At 39.9% G+C, this 18,121-nt stretch overlaps 1 protein-coding gene and 1 non-coding gene across 7 annotated transcripts in view; both read left to right on the top strand.

Annotated features, from left to right (window-relative positions):
• The window catches only part of Ppp6r2 (protein phosphatase 6 regulatory subunit 2), a 91,968-nt gene that overhangs the window by 23,478 nt on the left and 50,369 nt on the right, over positions 1 to 18,121 (top strand). For 5 of the 6 annotated variants that reach the window (XM_063243686.1, XM_063243687.1, XM_063243685.1 and 2 more), the window contains 2 exons: positions 5,449 to 5,579; positions 5,667 to 5,796. The gene's annotated coding sequence lies outside the window, so the exon portion shown is untranslated. The remainder of the gene's footprint in view (positions 1 to 5,448; positions 5,580 to 5,666; positions 5,797 to 18,121) is intronic. The other variant, XM_013153667.2, reaches the window with a different exon arrangement.
• LOC111757180 (small nucleolar RNA SNORD62) lies at positions 12,095 to 12,180 on the top strand. The gene has a single exon (XR_002791544.1). It is a non-coding gene; the product is annotated as a small nucleolar RNA SNORD62 (small nucleolar RNA).

Below are 18,121 nucleotides of genomic sequence, written 5' to 3'. Positions count from 1 at the left end.
AACTGGGAGACTGAGGCTGAAGGATTGCCATGAGTTCAAGGCCAGCCTGGTCCTGATCTACATAGCGAGACCCTGCTCCTGTCCCCCCACCAAACAAGTCATTATAGCTGAACTTCAGACAGAAAGCAGGAAGGAAATACATTTCGGGCTGAGGAAACCACTGGTGCAGTTTTAGCTGTGGGAGAGGCTCAGATGGTGATTGGTGAGTCAAGTGGGGCTGAAAGAAGCACTGAAATGACACTGCTGTCGACTGATACCTGGTGGTCAGCTTCTAAGACCAGCTGAACTGAGTCTGCTGGTGCTGAGTATGAGTGGCCCACCTGAGGATTGTTACCAAGACAAAAAGAAGTGGCGGGCCAGGAATATAGCTCCGTGGCATAAGTGCCTGAGTTTGATTCCTGGTATCAAAAAAACAAACAACAACAACAAAAAGAATTGGAGAGGAAGAGTAATGTTGGTTCTCCTGTTGCATCGGTTCTCCTGGAGGAGCTTGTCAAGCTTCTTTCTTGGTATGAACTGAGCTGTTAGCATCCTTGAGGAGCTCAGGGCCTTATTATCACTGAGAATGGCTTCAGTTTACTTTGGGGGAGCTGTGGTCTTTACTGCCTCCTGACTCCGGAGGGGAAGATGGTGTGCTGCTTAGTCTCCAGGAAAAGCTTGCCAAGCTGGCTTCCTGATATGAACTTGACTGTTCTTATCATTGGAGGAGCTCGGGACCTCAGTGTTGCTAAGCATGGCTGTGGTATTTTTCAGGGGAGCCCTGGTTCTTACTTTGCATGTTGCTTCCTGACTCCAGTGCACAACCTTTCATCCCACTGACACAGACTGTCTAGCTTCCACTGCTGACCTTGGGGCTTTCTCAGTGCACATCCGTGAAACAGACTTGCATGAGTCATTGTGGGCTCAGGCCTTCAGCTAGACTCATGGGAGGCATTGTTATGGACTCTAAGTCTTTAACTGAACTCATACAGGATATTGCCACAGGATCCTGGCCCTTGGCTAGATTCTCTAGGTCTTTAGTATGTGGACAGATTTCCTGCACTTTCTTTGTATTTGATTCACTGGGTGACAATTATAAATAATACTATAAATAATGTGTCCTGTATTGTTGTATTCTCCTTGCAAACCCTGACTAAAAAGATACTGTGTGTCGATCCTTTTGGTGGAGCTTGCAGGAGAAGAATAGTGAACTCTCTGTTCCGTTTCCTCTTTCCACCTTCTCTTTCTCTTTTCCCTTCCCTTCCCTTCTCTCTGATATTGGACATCGAAGCCAGGCATGCTCTGCCATTGAGCTAATTCTCAGTCATATTTATGTTTTATTTTGAGATAGAGTATCCATAAATTTTACAGGCTCATCTCAAACTTAAAATGATACGGCTTCAAACTTCAAAGTTACCAGGACTACAGGTATATGCCTTACTATGTGCAGCTTCTACCTTCTTTATTTTGATGATTCTGTTTGACTCCTGGTATGTCTTCCATGCCTGTGCTTTTTTTTCTTTTTTTGGTACCAAAGATTGAACTCATGACCTTGCACATGCCAGGCAGGTGCTTGTGCTGCTGAACTAAATCCCTAGCCTCTCATGTCTCTACTTAACATGTCTAATCTTTCCTTCTGAGGTTTGGAACTTATAGGATACATTCATAGCAGTTTTAACAACTGTAATAGATACTTTTATCTATTAAATCATCTGTGTATTTCTGAGTTGGTTTTGTCTGATTTTACTCTTCATTATAGTTTGTGTTTGCCTACTCTCTTGCTTGCCCTAGTAAGCTTTGATTGATACCTGCACATTTATACATTGTGAACTTTATTGTGCTGGATGCTGGGTATTTTTGTATTCCTGTAGATGCTCATAACCTTTGCTCTGAAATGGATTTAATTACTTGGAAATGGTTTGATTTAGGGGAGTCTTGCTTTTAAGATTTGCTAAGTAGAACCAGGGAGATATTTTATGTAAACTAATTTTGCCGCACCACTGAGAGAAGACTTTGAGCACTGTGTCCAAAATCCTGTAAATTACAGGATTTTCCACTTAGGAAGAGGAAAACCAACATTGACCCTGTGTGAATGTTAAGGATTGTTCCCTCTAATCTTTTTTATTTATGCATTGCTAGGAATTAAAGTCATGGCCTTGCACATGTTAGGCAGATGCTTTCCATTGAGCTACATTCCTCTAAATCTTTTTGAGTGATATTTCCCTGACTGGGTGCCTTCCTCACCACAAGCGCTGATCAGTTCTCAGCTGAAGATCCTCCCCAGTTCTCTTGTGCACTCTGGTCACCTTGGCTACTCTGTGCCCCAGCTGGTGTTCAACTCAGGAAAGCACTGGCTTTATGTCCTCTCCTCCCTTGTCTGGGGGCTGACTCTTGATCAGGCCGGCAGCTGCACAGTGGCAGGGCTCCTCTTGTTTGTTTCTCTTCCTTCAGGAATCACTGTCCTTCCTTGTTAGATGTCCAGTGTCTTTTTTTTTTTTTTTTGAAGTGGTAGTTCATTGTGGTTTTAAATTTGTATGTCCATAATAATTAATGACAGTGAATATCTTCTTTCTTTTTTTCCTTGAAATAAAATGGATTTGGAAAAAAAAAAAAAGATGTCCAGTGACTTGAAAAAACATTGCATCACATATTTTAAGTTTTGGTAGGTGGGAAGGTAAATCTGGTTCCTGTTACTCCATTTTAAGCAGAAGAAAAAGTATAAAAAATAGGGCTTTTTTTTTTTTGGAACGCATACTGGGTGTAGTGGGGTGCATGCCTGTAGTCTTAGCATTTGGGAGGCTAGGCAGAAGGATTAGTATGAGTTCAGTGCCAGTCTGGGGTACATGCTGAGCTCAAGGCCAGCCTGACTACATAGTAAGATCCTGTCTCAAAATAAAACTTTTTTTTTTTTTGTCTTTTATTGGTACCAGGGATCAAACTCACGACTGCCTGCTTGCAAGGGAGGCGCTTATGTCGCTGAGCTAAATCCCCACCCCCCTCAAAATAAAACATTTAAAAAATGAAGGCATAAGGTGATATATAAATATTCACAGGAAATAGGCAATGTAGGCCCCTTTCCCAAGATGTATGAGCCTGTGTTTCATCCTTTGCACTGCCAAAAATAAAAAAGAGTAATTAAAACAACAATTGAAAGAATGAATGGAAGAAGGAAAAAGAGCCGAGAAAGGTGGCGCATCCTGTGATCTCAGCGTTCAGGAAGCCAAGGCAGGCAGATCACTGCAAATTCGAGGCCAGTCTGGGCTGCATAGTGAATTCAAGGACAGCCTGAACTATATGAGACCTGTCTCAGAAAATTTTAAAAGAAGGAGGAAGAAAAAGAATATCCACGGGGGCCAAGGAGAGTGAGTGCTTGCCCTTACTCCGTTTATAGTGCCCTGTGGGAGAGCATAGGTGACTGTTTCCTGAGTGGGCATCAAAGAGAGTATTCTGGGGCTGGGGATTTAGCTCAGCGGCATAAGCACCTGCCTTGCAAGCAGGCAGTCGTGAGTTCGATCCCCAGTACCGATAAAAACAAAAAAGACAAAAAAAAAAAAAAAAAAAAAAAAAAGAAGGAAAGTATTCTGCCTAAGGAAAGGAATTGGGGGATAGGGCATGGGAGAAAGGTTTTGTAAAACAATCCAGCACTCTAGAACAGATCTGAGGACACAGAAGGAAGGGATGGAAGCCTCACCGCCACCGCCTACACGCTGTGATGACAGTTTGGACTGGTAGACACGGACTGTAGAAGAGGGTCCTGCTCCAGCCTCAGGGAGCTTATAAGAAGGGGTCATGATGCTGGGGCTGCTAGCAGAGAACAGGTAGATGCCAGCAACTCTGCCTGTTAAAGTAGAAGTGAGGGTTATGTGTTCCTTCCGCAGGCATGCCTGCCTGCCACCTTTCCTCCTTCCTTTCTCTTTTCCTTTGTCCCTCTATTCCTCCCCCTCTACTTTTCCCATTCTCTCTTTCCCCAGTACCCTGTCTTTCTCCTTCTCCCTCCATTGTGACAAAGAATGTGGTGTTTTTGAGACATGGTGTTGCTGTATAGTTTGGCCTGGCCTTGAACTCATTATGTAGCCCAGGCAGGCCTCCAATTTGTGGTGATCTTCCTGCCTCAACCTACCGAGTGCTGGGATTATATGCATGTGCCACCACACCTGGCTTATTTTTGTAGTCTTTGAGACAGGAACAAGTTGTCCAGGTAGGACTTGAATTTGCAGTTTTCTTGTTTCAGTGTCCCAAACGGTGAGATTACAGGAATATACCACCATAGTCAGGTTTTTTTTCCACCCTGTGGCAATTGAGCTCAGGTCTTCACACTGAGCTACATCCTGAGCCATTTTAAATGTTTTTAAATTTTGAAACAGGGTCTTGCAAAGTTGCTAAGTTGAGTTCCAGTATGGATTCAAACTTGCAGTCTTCCTGCCTTAGCCTCCCAGCATGCTGGGATAACAAGTTTTGTGCCACAATGCTCAAATTTGTTTTGTTTTTTGAAACAGACTGGGCTTTGAAAGAGTTTTGGCTCAGACAGGACAGTGTAGCCGGTAAAGCCTCAGGTGGAACCAAGGAGCTCCATCTTCCCCACCCCTAGGAATTTACCTCTGGTGCCAAACGAACACCAATGGGCTCCCTGTGCATCCCTAATGCCCCCTTAGGTTCTACCCCAAACCTAGGCTACTTATGTGCCTCCACTCCACGTGTCCCACGGAGAGATTGCAGACCCCGGGGGGTAGGGGGTGTCTCTCCCCGCATTCTCAAAATAAAGGTCATTTATTTTTCATACTTCTTATCTTTTCAGCCGCTGCCGTCCTCCACAGTTCTATTAGGCTTGAACTCCTGAATTCAAGGAGTCTCCTACCTCAGCTTACCAAACAGTGAATAGAAGGAAGACAGGCCAGTGCCAGTGTACTCTGGATTTTTTTTTTTCTTTTGGTCTTTTTCATTTAATCGGTATCAGGGATCCAACTCATGACCACACACTTGCAAGGAAGGTGCTAAATCCCCAGCCCAACCCTGGATTTTTTAAAATGTGACATTCTAAACACTAAATCAGTTAGCTGAATATAGAATGGAATTTATCCTTTCTTTCTTTTTTGGTATCGGAATCAAAATCATCACCTCATACTTGCCAGGCAGGCACTGTGCTGTGAGCTATATCCCTGACCCTAGGATGGATTCTTATCATTGCTGTTAATCTATGTAGAAAACAACAAACACTGTTGCTTCTGTTTCCTCTGCTTCCTCTTTTTTTTTTTTTTTTTTTTTTGGTACCGGGGATCAAACTCATGACCTTGCAGCTATCAAGCAGGCAACTTATGCCACTGAGCTAAACCCCTAGCCCCAAGTTGCCTCTTCTTTTATAAAGTTAACTTAGAAAAATTCAGGTGAATTTCGTCGTGAATTTTCTGACACTTTGAATAGTAACTAAAGATAATGGTTTTTGTTTTTCTTGTCATTTTGCCTGCATTTTAGTAAACCAGCTCTATAAACGAAGAGACAACCCCTTTGGGGGAGGGATTTGAGACCCGGTTTTGCTATGTAGCCCAGGTTGGACTTGAACTTGTGGTGATCCTACCTCAGCCTCCTGAGTACTCGGATTACAGGTATCTGTCACACGTGGCAGTTTTTCTACTCTTAAAATTGTTTTTTTGTAAAAGAAGAAATTCAGTTTTTCTCTTCTTATATTTCAGGTAAAGAGATTAAAAATCTTCCATTGAATGAAAAAAGAATTCTTAAAGTTGGGTATACTCCAAGAAAAAAACCCAAATGTTTTTCTGTTTTGCCTGACTACAAAATTTAAACAAAAAGCTTCTACAAAAGGTAAGAAGATTTTCCTTTGCAATTAGATCCTGCTATATTTTGTAATTTACACAAACGTATTGTATAGATGGGAGTTCAAAGGATAGACTTCAGTAGAACGTTTAGATCTGAAGGTGTGCGCGTGGTCTCTTCCTTTCTCTTCTTCCCTCCTTCTTTCCCCCCTTCCTTGCTTCCTCCTTCTCTCCCCTTCTTCTTCTGCCTTATTTTGTTCTTTTATTTTATCCTCTTGTGACTAACTTTGAGAGGATCTGTGTGTCTCTGGGCAAGTTGCTTAGTCTCTCCAAACCAAAGAGTAATCTATAAAAAATGGAGACAGGGATTTAGCTCGGTGTTAGAGCACTTGCCTCGCACCTGTGAGGTCCTAAGCTCAGTTCCTAGCACTGAGAAAAAAAGTGGGCAGGGCAGTCATGCAGGTATATGTTCTAGCTTTTGCAGGAAATACATTAAATAAGGCAGGTACCGTTATGATTGCCATTTAGGGTACACCCTGTATGTAGGGCGTAAAGAAGGGATGGACTTCTGCTTCTTAGATTCTAGGTACTCTTGAAAGGTTCCCTCATTACAATACAATTAGGTACTGGATAAGTAATAATAAATTCTTGTGAGCATTCTGATACATTAAACATTAAGATGATGTTCCAAAGGGCAAAAGAGAAAAGGAAAACAAGGATAGTGAGAATTATGATAGTTCTCTTTTGCTTCTTACTGAAAAAAGTACAAATTATTTTTAAAGGAGACTGTGCTCAGTGTAGGCCCTCAGAATTTCTGTAGATTAAATTTAAGCAAACATGAGTTTACAACCAGAATACAGGCACACAAACATCCCAACAGGAAGAGTTAGCATAGTTAGATGTACCAAAGCCTGCAGATATTAAATAATCAGTGAAGTATAGTACTTAATAATTATGTATGCAATATTTGAAGATATGCCAAATAGAATAAGAATTAATAACAAAATATATCAAACTAAAGTCAAAATGGATCAAAGACTTAAATATTAAAACAGAAACAAAATCTATTGGAAGAGAAAGTAGGTAAGAAATCTTGAAGTCGAAAGAGAGACAGAGAGTTCATCAACAAAAACCAAACTGCACAGGAAGTATGTCAAAGAATCAACTGTTGGACTCTCATCTTATTGAAAAGTTTTGCACATCAAAAGAAATAACCATCAGAGTAAAAAGAAAACCCACAGAGTGGGAAAGTAATTTTTTTTTATTGGTACTGGGGATCAAACTCACGACCGCCTGTTTGCAAGGCAGGTGCTTATGCCGCTGAGCTAAATCCCCAGCCCCTAAGTGCGAAAAAAATTTAACCAACCTGCCCCAGACAAAGGACTTCTATCTAGAACATATGAAGAACTGAAAAAAATCAGAACCCTCAAATTCAAAGACCCAATCCAAAAATGGGCATCTGAGATGAATACATACTACATACTCAAGAAATACAAATGACAAATAAATACATGAAAAAATGTTTCACATCACCGCTCATTTGAGAAATGCAAATTAAAACAACACTGAGATTCTGTCTCTCCCCAGAAAGAATGAATACTATTAAGAAATCAACCAATGACAAGTGCTAGAGGGGCTATGGGAGAAAAAGAAACACTTTTCCACTGTTGGTGGGAGTGTAGACTGGTACAATCACTGTGTAAATCAGTGTGGAGAGTCCTCAAAAAACTAGGATTAGAGGTTCCCTGCGACCCAGCTGTTCCCCTTCTGGGTATCCTACCAAAAGAATTAAAAACATCATATCACAGTGATATATGCATATCCATGTTTACAGCAGCACAATTTGTAATGGCTAGATCTTGGAAACAACACAGATGCCCATCAACTGAGGAATGGATAAAAAAGTTGGGGTCTTTTTATCCAATGAAGTACTGCCACAAAGAAAGATAAACTGGAGCGATTTATAGGTAAATGGATGCAACTTGAGACCATACTTGTGAGTGAAATAAATTAGACTCGCATGTGACACAACATATTGTCACCCTAGTGTAAAAAAACTGAAAGAGTAAGTAAGGTCCAAAATGTACAGTAGATATTGTGAAAGGGAAAGAAACTGCTCAAAAGGAAAGAACAACTCGGTTGGGGGAAAGGAGAAAAGGAAGAGGGGAAAAAAAGGAAGAGAAAAGAAAAAATATTTATATGCACTCACACAAGATAACTAAGTAATTATATTACTAATTTCTATTAGTTGATTGAAAAGAATAGTTTGTGCTTATATTTGTTCAACTTTTTTTTTTTTTTGTCTTTTTCGTTTTTATTGGTACCAGGGATCGAACTCACGACTGCCTGCTTGCAAAGCAGGCGCTTATGCCGCTGAGCTAAATCCCCAGCCCCATTTGTTCAACTTTTCATGCCTATATCTTTGTAATTTGAGCAATTACTTTGAAGATAACAATATGCAATATATTAACCATTGTTAATTTCCTACTATCTTGCTTTGAAATTATGTATCTTTGTTTTTATTGCTCTTCTCTCTTTACAATAAAAACAAATAAAAAAACAAAGTATCATAATGAGTCAATGAGAGCAAGTCATGGCGGCATACCCTTGTAATATCTGCTATTTAGGAGGCTGAGGTAGGAAGGCCAGGAATTTGAGGGCAGCCTGAGGAACACAACAAGACCTTGCTAACCAAAACAAAGCAAAACAGAGCTTTCAGGAATGGAAAAAAAAAAAAAAAACATGTTAAAATTAAAAACTCAGTATATAATTAAGCAGATTAAACACAAGTGAAGACTAGTGAATTGGACCATATACCTGAAAAAAAATTATCTAGAGTACGGCACAAAGAGGGAGATAGAAAATAGGTTACAATAAAAAGGTATTGTGAATGTGTAGTTGGAATTCCAGTATTTAAAAATAGAAGACATGGATGAGTAGCATTATTCAAAGGGTTTGGTTTTTGGGTTTTTTTTTAAGAAACAGGATGTCGTTATATAGTTCAAGCTGGCGTTGAACTTACTGTGTAGCCCTGACTGGCCTCAGACTCCCAGCCATCCTCTTGCCTCCGCCTCTGAAGTGCTGAGGTTACAGGTGTGTGCCACCACACCTGGCACTTATTCAAAGTATTGATGCTTTGAAATTTCAAAAATTAATAAAAGCCAGGTGTAGTGGAGCATTCCTGTAATTCCAGCACTCAGGAGGCAAAGGCAAGAGCATCGCTGTGAGTCTGAGGCTAGCTGGGCTACAGAGCAAGACTCTGTCTCAAACAAAAACAAATAAAACAAACTAATAAAAGATTAGTAACAAGCTAATAAATTCTTAGGTTTAGGAAGCATGATAAGATCCCAAGTGATACAAATTTTTTAGAACTCTGAATCACGCTGATACATTGAAACTTTTTTTTATCTTTTTAAGACAGTTTTAGGGTGGCCTTGTACTCACTTTGTAGCTCAGGTTGTCCTCGAACTTGTGACAATTCTCCTAACTTGTGATGATTCTCCTGCCTCAGCCTCCTGAGTACAGGGATTACAGGCATGTTCCACCAAAGCTGGCCATACATTGGAGTTGTGTAGCACCAGAGGTAGAGAGAAGATCCTGAGCTAGAGGGAAAAGGTGGTGTAAATAGGAACGTAAATGGGTTCACAGCAGCAGGAATAAAGGGCAGCAGAGTGGTGAGAGAGTACAAATGTCAGTATGAAATTGTGTCTCAGAAAACAATTTTAAGAAAAACATACGGGTTTTTTGTGACATTAAGGTGTCTTCTACTCACTTCTCGTGTGATGGAAAACAACTAAAATTGCTAATTTAAAAATCAGTGACCTGACAAGATAGCAAAGAGCTTTTAGGTCAAAATGTGACAGAAAATAGGAACAAAGAAAGGTCGGGTAAGCACTGTGGGATGGAGTCTGCCTTTGCTCCGAGGATGTTTGCCACTTGAACAAAAGAAGCCTTGGCTTTAGAGATCTTGCAGGGAGAGAAGATAGTAGTTAAAGGCGTTTGACTTCTCCAGGTAGAGAGCCGAGAGGAGAGCGCCCCACACTGCAGGCTCAGGTGGGTTCCTGCCCTGACGTGGCAGTCTTTTTACTGCAAGGAGCAGGAAAAAAATGTGGAAAGCTTGTCTCTGAGAATTGTGGTGATGGGTTTATCTTTCTGAGAGTTTTTTTTCCCCTCAAATTCATTTTATTTCAAAGAGAAAAAAAACTTGAAAATACAACAATTGAAACAACAATGGTATATACATTGTGTATTGTCATCCACAAATCAGTTACCCAGAGGACAAGATATTTGCATTTTCTGGGAATTTTTAGCTAAGCTTATACTGGATAGTAATTCAGAAAAATTGAGTCTAAATTTCAGGTGTTTTTGGTGTGGTAATGTCTTCAGGTATCCTATAAGAGCAGATTTAAAACCTCTTTGGAGAAATTTATATTCATGAGAAGAACAGAAATCCCTACTGACATTTTTTTGAAGACAATGATTAGTAGTACACAGACAAAAATACTAAATGCACAAGGAAACAAGGCATCCTGAGTTAGAACCAGTAGAAATAGCTCCTCAAGACTTCATTAATTAGAACAGCCAGATGCGGTGGTGGGAGGCTGAGGCAGGAAGATCACTTGAACTCAGGAGTTTGAAGCCAGTCTTGGCAATGTTGCAAAATTCCTGTGTCAAAAAAATAAAAAGAATTATTCAGATGTGGACTTCTCCCCTGCCCTCTCACTGGGCATCAAACCAGAGATACTCTACCACTGAATTGCATCTCCAGCCCTTTTTAGCTTTTATTTTGAGCCAGGGTCTGACTAAATTACCCAGATGGGATTTTAGGTTTGAATCCTTTTGTGTCAGCCTCCCTCAGTTCTAGGATTACAGTGTATGCCACCACACCTGGCTAGCGTATGGGGTTAAGAACAAATTATACATCAGGTGTGGTGGTACATGCCTGTAATTCCAGTATTTGGGAGTTTGAGGCAGGAGGATTGCCATGAGTTCGAGGCACATGCTTGCTTCAACAGCACATATACTAAAAAGGCCAGCTTACACTATATCATGAGACCCTCTCTAACCCTAAACAAACAAAAAAGAACAAATTATATGTTTTGAAGAAAAAATCAATGCATCAGAGACAGGTGAGAAGTAATTACACAGAATGAAGCACAGAGAAAATGATGAAAACATAGAAGGTAAGTGGCTTGCACCATTAAGAATGTCTAACATGCATTTCATTGTTATTCTATAAGTAGAAAAGAGAAAATGGGCAAATTTCTTATTAGAAAAGACAGAAGCTAAAGATTTTTCAGAATGAGTGAAAAATGCCTAAGACTTAAGAAAATTAATGAGTCAAGGAAATACGAAAATTAAAAGGTAGTCAAAAGGAGTAAATTTTTTATTTTTTGAAAACTAGATCTTGCCATGTAATTTAGGCTGGCCTCAAACTCATACTGATCCTCCTGCCTCAGCCTCTCAAGTGCTAGGATTAAGGTTGTGCCACTATGCCTGGCAACAGAGAGTAGAATTACAAAGCACCAAAGACAAGGATCTTAAAATGAACCAGAGGATTAAGCCAGATTAACTACATTTGAGCAGTAGACTGATGGCTTGTATTAGTCAGCTTTGTGTTGCTGTGACTAAAATCCTGAGAAAGCAATTTAAATTGAGGGAAAATGTTGGCCCTTGGTTTCAGAGGTCTCAGTTTGTAATCTACTAGCTGCATGGATTTTGGGCCTGTGGCAGGCAGAGTGCACATGGTGGAAGCACATGGTGGAGCCAGTGGCCAGGGAAGCAAAAGACAGGAGAAGGCAGAAGGGGCCGGGTGCTGACACCTTGTCAAGGGCGCATCCCCAGTGACCCAGGACCCCACTTTCTAAAAGTTCCACACCTCTTAGTAGTGCCACAGGCTGGGCACCAAGCCTTTAACACATAGACAGTGGGGACACTTAAGATCCAAACTTTAGACAGGTACAGTGACCAGTGCTTACAACCCCAGCTACTCAGGTGGCTAATCCTGGGGGCTCAGAAGTTAAATGAGCAGGGAAACTTAGCAAGATCCTTTTCCATAATAAAAAATAGAAAGAACTGGGGATCTAACTCAGTGCTAGAGTGTTTGCGTATCTGAGGGGCCTGAGTTCAAGCCTTAATACCACCAAAATCAATCAACAATCAATCAAAACCAAAATAATGGAGGGAGAGGAAAGGGGAGGGAGAAAGGATGGAGATGCAAACCACAACATAGTTTAAATATATCAGTGGAAGCCTGAGGTCAGTGGACTATTGTCCTGATTGTCCAGTAAATAATTGCTGACTTGTAACTTTATATTATGCAAAATTATCTTTCAAGAATGAGGATATTTCATTGTTGTGAATTCCAGTGGGCCCTTCTGATCCTTTTTGTTGGACCAGCAGCTGAGAGACGAAGAGGATAGTGACTGAGAGAAAACAAGGTAGAGGAATAAAAAGAGAATGCAAATGAAATAAAAGCATTTTTAGGAAGACAAAAACTGAGTTTATCACTAGTGGTCTGCTAAGACTGAATGTATATCCCTCCAAAATTCATACTGGAATGTAATTCTCAGTGTGGGAGCATTAGGGGTTTGGCCCTTCTGGAGATGATTGGGTCAGGAGGGCTGTACTTCATGAATGTACCTGGTGGCCATATCCACAGAGGGCACAGGGGAAGCACCAGTTCCTTCTGCCCTGCTGCCACAGGAGGATATAGATAAGGCACTGCATGTGAGGAGCAAGCACTCACCAGATACCTAACCCAGTGGCATCTTGGTTTTAGACTTCTCAGCCTCTAGGATTTAAGAAATAAATTTGGGTTGTTTATAAATTTTTCATCTATGGTGTTTGTTACATATCAGGAATGGACTAAGCCTAGTTCTTTGCTAAATATTAATCTAAGGAATGGGTTTTAGGCAGAAAACCAAGATCCAGATGCAGGTATGGTGACATATACCTGTAACATCAGAAATCCAGAGGCTAAGGTAGGATTGCTATGAGTTTGAGCCACCTGGGTTACATAGTGAATTCAGGATCAGTCTGAATCACACAGTGATACCCAGCCTCAAACAAAGACAAAGAAAGAAAGAACGATCCCAAGTGGAAGAACTAAGATTCAAAAAAAATGAAAAACAGTATGTGAGCAAATAAACGTGAATGGTAGGGTCATGAGTGTAGCTTAGGGTAGAACTTTTGTAAGGCCCTAGTCTCTATTCCTAGCACTGCAAAAAAAAATAAAAATAAAAAAATAAAAAAACCCCAGGACACACCCTAAAACAAACAACGTCCCCCAAATCAGAACAAATGGAAACCAAAAACATTAATTTTATTAATATATCTATGTGGTGAAATTGATATAGAATTAACACATGAAAACAATTTGATATAAGTCAGTAAGTAGAGCCAATGGTGTTAAAGCATTTTGTGATACCTGGTATTTGAATTAACTACATTTTAATGTATGTAATTTATGAGTTTTAAGGAACCACTATAAATATTGTACTAGTAGCTGGTAGGATGGTGCACACCTGTGATTCCAGCACTCTGACAAGCTAAGATAGGAGGATTGTAAATTCAAGCGTTCCCTGGGCAATTAGTCTCAAAAACAAAAGAGAGCTGGTTATGTAGTTCGGGGTGAAGGTCTTAGATTCAAGCTCTAGTTACACAGATATACACACAAGAATGGAAGTGGTAGGACTTCCTATATATTTATGTATTTATTTATTATTTTTTGGTCTTTTTTGAGACAGGGTCTCACTGTGCAGTTCAGGTTGGCCTTGGGCTTACTTTGTAGTTTAGGCTTGTCTGAAACTTGCAGCAATCCTAAGTGCTGGGATTATAAGAGTGCGCTACCAGGCCTGGCTTCCTTTATAGAGAAAATTTGCAAAAACAGTTTTTAAAGCAAATACTGACTTAATGATGCTGCACTGAAAACCGAAAGTGAGAATAAGACTTGATGTTCACTTTTGCCACTTCTACTAAGGACTGTAGTGGAGGTTCCCACCCAGCCCAGTAAATCACAAAAAGGGCAACAAGATATTCTTCAAACAGAAGAAACACATTGTTATTCATTGAATGATATTGTTATGTAGAAAATCTAAAATGATGTGTAGATAATTTGCATCAATAATAATTAGCAGATTTCTGGATATAAAGGCCACTTTACAAAAATAGATGACCCTTTATCATCAACAAACACATTGAAGTTAAAACATAGTATATATGGGGCTGCTGGTGTATAACTGGAGGTGTATAAAAGGAGGCTGAGGCAAGGGGATCAGGGGTTCGAGACCACCCTGGGCAATTTAGCAATTCAAGGCCAGACTACATTACACAGGAAGACTGTGTCTCAGAACAAAATAATAGTGTATATAGTAGAATTACCAATACAAAGCATTTGGGATAAATGTAATAAAAGTGCAAGATGTCTTGGAGAACACTGTTCACCTGTGAGAAGAGTTAAAAAAAGAATTGATGGGGCAGGTAAGTAATCTTGGTTTTGAATTGGTAAACTCAATTTGTAACTACACAGTTTCTCCCAAAACTGATGTAGAAATTCAGTGTAATTCCAGTAAATTTTAGAGGGTCAGGTGTGTTGGCTCAGGGTATAAGTCAGGGTAAATAAATCAGGGTATAAGTTGCCTATAATATAAGCAATCTGGGAGGCTTAGGTAGGAGGATTGTTAATTTGAGCCCAGCCTAACCAATTTAATATATATATATATTTTTTTTTTCTTTTTTCTTTTCTTTTTTTAGTTTTTTGAGACTCGATGTATAGTTTAGGCTGGTCTTAGACTCATTATGTAGCTCAGCCTGACCGTGAACTTGTGGCAGTCCTTTTGCCTTAGCCTCCTGAGTGCTGGGATTAGAGTCATACACCACCACACCAGCAATTTAGTGGGACTATCTCAAAATAAAAAGGCTGCAGATGTAGCTCAGTGTGAGGCCTTAGATTTAATCGCTTCGTTTTGTATACTGGGCTCAAATTTGTGATCCTGGCTTTAGACCAGTGGAATTTCTGGATCAGGTGTGTTCATGTTTAGCAACTTCTGAGGCCATAGGAAGCAGTTAGGAACCTGACCTCAATGAACATGGCAACCTTATCTTTTCCTCCTTTGTTTACACAGAGATCTTTTTTTGAGACAGGATCTTGCTTGGTATGTATTCCAGCCTGCCCTTGAACTCGTTATTCCAGGCTAACCCCGGCATTTCTTTTGTGTCTGCCTCCCGAGTGAATTACAGGCCTGTTTAACTTTATGCCTTGCTAATCATTACCCTTTGAGAGTAAAATGTGCTGAGAGCTGTCCAAGGCCCTTTGTGTGGAGTTAGCTCAGTTAACCCTCACCAGGAGACTGTAGTGGAGATGATCATTCCTTTTCACAGGTGAGCAAATTTAGGCAGGAGAGATTACATATCTGGCCTCAGGTCACATACAAAGCCAGAATTTTTGTCACAAATACTTTAAAAAGGTCCTTTTGACCCAGACAGGTAATAGGGTATAGTTTGAATTTTAATGTTCTCTAAGCAATAGTCTCTACCATAGAAAGTTCTGGTTTAAAAGGCTCCTTCATAGCTCCAGGATCATATGGCAACATTTCTGTTTGAAATCTACTTCTTAACTGCTGGTTCTATTGCCTTGAAAAAATAAATAAACAGAACCTCAAGTTCCTTTCCCTTGAGTGTTGAGTTTATGGGTGAGTGTGTAGAAAATCTTGGTGGCACTGGGTACGGCAGTTTTGAGGGACTCTTGAGGGCACTTGTCAGGATGGGCAGAGAGGTGAGTTTGTGAACAACAATATAGGAGCCAAATTGGTAAATTTGGAATTTAATTAGCTGAGCTCAGGACTACTTGTAAACCCCCCACCTCGCCCCATTTTAGAGTCCAAACAAGTGGCACTGAACTGGAAAGTTAAGAGTTTTTAAAAGAGAGAATCACAAAAGACATGCTGTCGGAAACAATTCAGCTAGAATCTTACATTAATTTTTGGTTGGCACCTGTATCCTGCTTCTTTGTTGAGCAGATAATTTTTCTCCTGTGGGTGCAGCTCATTTTGCGTTTCTCATGGGACTTATACCCTGAGTAATTTTCTATTTTCCTGGGTCAAATACAGGGCACTAAAATGCGGGGCTCAAGATGGCGTCAGTTATGCCAAGCTACAACTGGCAGGATCATCCTGCTGTATCAGTTCTCCACACAGAAGCAGGGACCTCTCTAGTGAACAACCCACTTGTTCAAGGATGCAACTAGAGGTGACCTTTAAATCAGCCAGTTAAGGAAAGTAAAGGCCCTCATGATGCCAGGCACCTCTCTAAAGGGCAGGAGTGGCTGCCAGGTTATGAGAGACGTTTGGAAGAGCTATATATAGTGTTACCTGAGTGACTGCTCTGGAATCACTTCCTTTGACAATGAAATTACTGCCCTAGAGCCAGTACTCTTGTAGCGAATCCTTAAAGAAGGCCACTGATGCAATTGTTTTGAGTATTGTGTTTGTTAAACTGCATGGGCAGCTGACAGAGTGTAGACAGAGCTTTTTAAAAATTTAATGCAAAAATTGAGGCTGGGGGTCTATCTCAGTGGCATAGGCACCTGCCTGGCAAGCGCAGGGTCATGAGTTTGACTCCTGGTACTCCTACCCCCAAAATTAATGCAAATCAGTGGGCATGATGATGCACACTTGTAATCCCAGCACTTGGGTGGCTGAGCCAGGAGGCCAGTCAGGCTACATAATAAGTTTAAGACCAGCCTAAACTATATAATGAAATCCTGTCTCAGAAAACAAAACAAAAGAACCAAAAAAATAATTTAACACAAAGCAGTGTCCTGATTTGAGCTGGTAAGACAAATGGCCAATATTGAGTAACCTGGTTTTATTATGTATTTACTTATTTATTTATTTATTCTTTTTTATTAAAAGGAAGGAAAAATGGACAACAGAAATCATATGTGGCCACAAAGCTGAAAATATTTACTGTTAAGATTTTTATAGAAAAAATTTGTTGGCTCCTTTGATAGGCTAGAAAACAAATCTTTATTTTTTGTGATGTTGGGAATTACATTTTGGGGCTCATACATCATAGACAGTGCTTTGTCACTGAGCTCTACTTGTAGCCTCTTAAAAAACTTAAGTTAAAAGGAATGAAATCATACAAGCATGCTTCCTCTTCCTCATTGCATTCTGGTTCCTCTTCCCTTCCCTTTCCCCTTCCCCTCTCCCTTCCCTTTCCTTTCCTGTTGGGCTTGAACCCATGACTACATTGATCAGCCCATTTAAAAGAGAAAAAATTTAAAAAATCAAAGCAGAGATACAGAATAACAATGGTTAATACAGAGTAATAGCAGAGTAACAGTGGTTAATACATTGTGTATCTTTAAATTGTTGTCTTTAAATCAGATACTCAGAGTACAAGCTAAGGTTATTCATTTGTCTAAACAATATTAGCACAAAGTTTTCTTTTCAAAAGAACCAAGAAATTAGTAGTGTAACTACCTTAACTGTGTTGAGTATGTGTGTGTATTTTTTCCCTTTCTTTTTGTCTCTTTTTCATATCCCAGTTGTTCTTTCCTCTTGAACAGTCTCTTCTCATTTCACAACATCTGTTGTACATTTTGGATCTTACTTTTTCAGCTTCTTACATTACAGTGATAATATGTGTATACATGCAAGTCTGATTTATTTCATTTACAAATTGGTTTCAAGTTGCATCCATTTACCTATAAATGTCTCAACTTTATCTTTCTTTGTGGCTGAATAGTACTCCATTGTATAAAAAGACCACATCTTTTTTTATCCATTCCTCAGCTGATGGACATTTGGGTTGGTTCCAAGATTTAGCTATTATAAATTGTGCTGCTGTAAATATGGGTGCACATATATCACTGTGGTATGTTTTTAATTCTTCTGGAAAGATACCTAGAAGAGTCATAGCTGGGTTGAATGAGACCTTTAGTCCTAGTTTTTTGAGGAACCTCCACAGTGATTTCTATAGTGCTTGCACCAACAGTGGAGCTCCTCCAGCATTTATTGGTTGATTTCTTGATAATAGTCATGCTTTCTGGGATGAGATGGAATCTCAGTGCTGTTTTAATTTGCATTTCTCGAATTAGCAGTGATGTTGAACATTTTTTCATATATTTATTTCCCATTTGTATTTCTTCACCTGAGACGTATTCACCTCAGATGCCTATTTTTGGATGAATTTGAGGGGTCTCATATTTTTCAATTCTTTATAGGTTCTAGATAGAAGTCTTTTGTCTGAGGAACAGCTGGAAAACATTTTTTCCCCACATTGTGGACTTTTCTTTTCTTTCTTTCTTGTGGTTTCTTTCTTTATGCTCTTTTTATTTAAAGTTTTTTCATTTGTTTGTTTTGTAAGAT

This window comes from Cavia porcellus, unplaced genomic scaffold, assembly GCF_034190915.1.
Source record: "Cavia porcellus strain 051 isolate PalLab524CR breed Dunkin Hartley unplaced genomic scaffold, mCavPor4.1 scaffold_40, whole genome shotgun sequence".
Classification (NCBI taxonomy): domain Eukaryota; kingdom Metazoa; phylum Chordata; class Mammalia; order Rodentia; family Caviidae; genus Cavia; species Cavia porcellus.
This window is presented reverse-complemented; position numbering and strand designations above follow the sequence as displayed.